The sequence below is a fragment of the Heptranchias perlo genome, unplaced genomic scaffold, assembly GCF_035084215.1.
Source record: "Heptranchias perlo isolate sHepPer1 unplaced genomic scaffold, sHepPer1.hap1 HAP1_SCAFFOLD_1719, whole genome shotgun sequence".
NCBI lineage: Eukaryota > Metazoa > Chordata > Chondrichthyes > Hexanchiformes > Hexanchidae > Heptranchias > Heptranchias perlo.
This window is the reverse complement of record NW_027138989.1, coordinates 22,501-27,751: the sequence shown is the minus strand read 5'-3', so window position 1 is coordinate 27,751 and position 5,251 is coordinate 22,501.

Sequence of the window (5,251 nt, the reverse complement as noted above, 5' to 3'; positions counted from 1 at the left end):
TGAAGTCTGAAAGAGGAATAGGTCGACCGCAAAGCAGGGAAATGATTAAACAAAAGCAGAAAAATTCAGTAAAAAGGGGCAAATGGTGAACCAGAAGCTGGGTGAACTGCTTAACCAAAAGTGGGAAAAAGGATTAAAAGGGGAGAAATGTTGAACCAGATGTCGAAAACAAGGTGCGGCGATGAAGTCTGAAAGAGGAATAGGTCGACCGCAAAGCAGGGAAAGGTTTAATCAAAAGCAGCAATATCTTTTAAAAAGGGACAAATGGTGAACCAGAATCACAAAAGAATGCTCAGAGACTTAAGTCCCAAAGGGGAAATGGTTAACCAGTAGCTGGGTGAACTGTCCACCCAAAGTGGGAAAAAGGATTAAAAGGGGTGAAATGATTAACCAGAAGGCGAAAGCAAAGTGCGGCGGCGAAGTCGTAGGGGAAAAGGTTGACCAGAAAGCAGGGAAAGCATAAACAAAAGCGGCAACATTTTTTAAAAAAGTGGCAAATGGTTAACCAGAATCCCAAAAGAATGCTCAGAGACTTAAGTCCCAAAGGGGAAATGGTTAACCAGAAGCTGGGTGAACTGGTGAACCAAAAGTGGGAAAAAGGATTAAAAGGGGAGAAATGTTTAACCAGAAGGCAAAAGCAAGTGCGGCGGCGAAGTCCAAAAGGGGAAAAGGTTGACAAGAAAGCAGGGAAATGATTAAACCAAAGCGGAAAAATTCAGTATAATGGGGCAAATGGTTAACCAGAAGCTGGGTGAAATGGTTAACCGAAAGTGGCAAAAAAAGATTTAAAGGGGAAAAATGATTAACCAGAAGTCGACAACAATGCGCGGCGATGAAGTCTGAAAGGGGAAAAGGTTGACCACATAGCAGGGAAACGATTAAACAAAGCGGCAACATTTTTAAAAAAGTGGCAAATGATTAACCAGAATCCAAAAGAATGCTCAGAGACTAAGTCCAAAGGGGAAATGGTTAACCAGAAGCTGGGGAAATGGTTAACCAAAAGTTGCAAAAATGATTAAAAGGGGTGAAATGATTAACCAGGAGGCTAAAGCAATGTGCCGCGGTGAAGTCTGAAAGAGGGAAAGGTTGACCAGAAAGCATTAAACAAAAGCGGCAACATTTTTTAAAAATTGGCAAATGATTAACCAGAATCCCAAAAGAATGCTCAGAGACCTAAGTCCCATAGGGGAAATGGTTAACAGAAGCTGGGGGAAATGGTTAACCAAAAGTTGCAAAAATGATTAAAAGGGGTGAAATGATTAACCAGAATTCGAAAATAATGTGCGGCGATGAAGTCCTAAAGGGGAAAAGTTTGACACAAAGCAGGGAAAGCATTAAACAAAAGCGGCAACATTTTTTAAAAATTGGCAAATGATTAACCAGAATCCCAAAAGAATGCTCAGAGACTAAGTCCCAAAGGGAAATGGTTAACCAGAAGCTGGGGGAAATGGTTAACCAAAAGTTGCAAAAATGATTAAAAGGGGTGAAATGATTAACCAGGAGGCTAAAGCAATGTGCCGCGGTGAAGTCTGAAAGAGGGAAAGGTTGACCAGAAAGCATTAAACAAAAGCGGCAACATTTTTTAAAAATTGGCAAATGATTAACCAGAATCCCAAAAGAATGCTCAGAGACTAAGTCCCAAAGGGGAAATGGTTAACCAGAAGCTGGGGGAAATGGTTAACCAAAAGTTGCAAAAATGATTAAAAGGGGTGAAATGATTAACCAGGAGGCTAAAGCAATGTGCCGCGGTGAAGTCTGAAAGAGGGAAGGTTGACCAGAAAGCATTAACAAAAGCGGCAACATTTTAAAAAAGTGGCAAATGATTAACCATTAACCAGAAGCTGGGGGAAATGGTTAACCAAAAGTTGCAAAAATGATTAAAAGGGGTGAAATGATTAACCAGGAGGCTAAAGCAATGTGCCGCGGTGAAGTCTGAAAGAGGGAAAGGTTGACCAGAAAGCATTAAACAAAAGTGGCAACATTTTTAAAAAATTGGCAAATGATTAACCAGAATCCCAAAAGAATGCTCAGAGACTAAGTCCCAAAGGGGAAATGGTTAACCAGAAGCTGGGGGAAATGGTTAACCAAAAGTTGCAAAAATGATTAAAAGGGGTGAAATGATTAACCAGGAGGCTGGAGCAATGTGCCGCGGTGAAGTCTGAAAGAGGGAAAGGTTGACCAGAAAGCATTAAACAAAAGTGGCAACATTTTTTAAAAATTGGCAAATGATTAACCAGAATCCCAAAAGAATGCTCAGAGACTAAGTCCCAAAGGGGAAATGGTTAACCAGAAGCTTGGGGGAAATGGTTAACCAAAAGTTGCAAAAATGATTAAAAGGGGTGAAATGATTAACCAGGAGGCTGAAGCAATGTGCCGCGGTGAAGTCTGAAAGAGGGAAAGGTTGACCAGAAAGCATTAAACAAAAGTGGCAACATTTTTAAAAAATTGGCAAATGATTAACCAGAATCCCAAAAGAATGCTCAGAGACTAAGTCCCAAAGGGGAAATGGTTAACCAGAAGCTGGGGGAAATGGTTAACCAAAAGTTGCAAAAATGATTAAAAGGGGTGAAATGATTAACCAGGAGGCTGGAGCAATGTGCCGCGGTGAAGTCTGAAAGAGGGAAAGGTTGACCAGAAAGCATTAAACAAAAGTGGCAACATTTTTAAAAAATTGGCAAATGATTAACCAGAATCCCAAAAGAATGCTCAGAGACTAAGTCCCAAAGGGGAAATGGTTAACCAGAAGCTGGGGGAAATGGTTAACCAAAAGTTGCAAAAATGATTAAAAGGGGTGAAATGATTAACCAGGAGGCTGAAGCAATGTGCCGCGGTGAAGTCTGAAAGAGGGAAAGGTTGACCAGAAAGCATTAAACAAAAGTGGCAACATTTTTAAAAAATTGGCAAATGATTAACCAGAATCCCAAAAGAATGCTCAGAGACCAAGTCCCAAAGGGGAAATGGTTAACCAGAAGCTGGGGGAAATGGTTAACCAAAAGTTGCAAAAATGATTAAAAGGGGTGAAATGATTAACCAGGAGGCTAAAGCAATGTGCCGCGGTGAAGTCTGAAAGAGGGAAAGGTTGACCAGAAAGCATTAAACAAAAGCGGCAACATTTTTTAAAAATTGGCAAATGATTAACCAGAATCCCAAAAGAATGCTCAGAGACTAAGTCCCAAAGGGGAAATGGTTAACCAGAAGCTGGGGGAAATGGTTAACCAAAAGTTGCAAAAATGATTAAAAGGGGTGAAATGATTAACCAGGAGGCTGAAGCAATGTGCCGCGGTGAAGTCTGAAAGAGGGAAAGGTTGACCAGAAAGCATTAAACAAAAGTGGCAACATTTTTTAAAAATTGGCAAATGATTAACCAGAATCCAAAAGAATGCTCAGAGACTAAGTCCCAAAGGGGAAATGGTTAACCAGAAGCTGGGGGAAATGGTTAACCAAAAGTTGCAAAAATGATTAAAAGGGGTGAAATGATTAACCAGGAGGCTAAAGCAATGTGCCGCGGTGAAGTCTGAAAGAGGGAAAGGTTGACCAGAAAGCATTAAACAAAAGCGGCAACATTTTTTAAAAATTGGCAAATGATTAACCAGAATCCCAAAAGAATGCTCAGAGACTAAGTCCCAAAGGGGAAATGGTTAACCAGAAGCTGGGGGAAATGGTTAACCAAAAGTTGCAAAAATGATTAAAAGGGGTGAAATGATTAACCAGGAGGCTGAAGCAATGTGCCGCGGTGAAGTCTGAAAGAGGGAAAGGTTGACCAGAAAGCATTAAACAAAAGTGGCAACATTTTTTTAAAAATTGGCAAATGATTAACCAGAATCCCAAAAGAATGCTCAGAGACTAAGTCCCAAAGGGGAAATGGTTAACCAGAAGCTGGGGGAAATGGTTAACCAAAAGTTGCAAAAATGATTAAAAGGGGTGAAATGATTAACCAGGAGGCTAAAGCAATGTGCCGCGGTGAAGTCTGAAAGAGGGAAAGGTTGACCAGAAAGCATTAAACAAAAGTGGCAACATTTTTAAAAAATTGGCAAATGATTAACCAGAATCCCAAAAGAATGCTCAGAGACTAAGTCCCAAAGGGGAAATGGTTAACCAGAAGCTGGGGGAAATGGTTAACCAAAAGTTGCAAAAATGATTAAAAGGGGTGAAATGATTAACCAGGAGGCTGGAGCAATGTGCCGCGGTGAAGTCTGAAAGAGGGAAAGGTTGACCAGAAAGCATTAAACAAAAGTGGCAACATTTTTAAAAAATTGGCAAATGATTAACCAGAATCCCAAAAAGAATGCTCAGAGACCAAGTCCCAAAGGGAAATGGTTAACCAGAAGCTGGGGGAAATGGTTAACCAAAAGTTGCAAAAATGATTAAAAGGGGTGAAATGATTAACCAGGAGGCTAAAGCAATGTGCCGCGGTGAAGTCTGAAAGAGGGAAAGGTTGACCAGAAAGCATTAAACAAAAGCGGCAACATTTTTTAAAAATTGGCAAATGATTAACCAGAATCCCAAAAGAATGCTCAGAGACTAAGTCCCAAAGGGGAAATGGTTAACCAGAAGCTGGGTGAAATGGGTTAACCAAAAGTTGCAAAAATGATTAAAAGGGGTGAAATGATCAACCAGAAGTCGAAAATAATGTGCGGCGATGAAGTCCTAAGGGGCAAAAGTCACCCAGAAGGCAGGGAAATGATCAAAACGAAAGCAGCCAAAAAATTATTAAAAGAGGGGAACTGATGAACCAAAAGATGAGAAACGGCCCGCAGAGACTAAGTCCAAAACGGGAACTGGTGAACCGGAAATGATTAACCAAAAACTAAGTCCGAAGAGGGAACTGGTAAACCAGAACTGAGTAACCCGATTTTTAAAATTAATTATAAATGGGGAAACGATTGAGCAAAAGGCGGAAATTAAGTCACAGGGACCATGTCCGAAAGGGCAAGAGGTTACCCCGTAGGGGGCATTCGTCAACTCAATCTGAAAACTTTGGAGGCAAATCTGACCAAAATGCGGAAATCGGACCACACCGCGAGGGGCGCCATTCGACGGGGCAGGGTTAGACGCGTCGAACGGTACCTGAAGGTCCCGGCTGCGACACGTGAGTCCGGAGATATGGCCAGTCAAAGTCTGATGGGAGGTACCGAAGCCGAAAAATCGAAACGCGTTTGCGGCGATTCGGTGTCAGAGAGTCGGTCACGAATTCAAATTCGTCCCGCTGATTCGCCAATTGCCAGCCGGTTCCGGGGGGATTGGGGCGGGT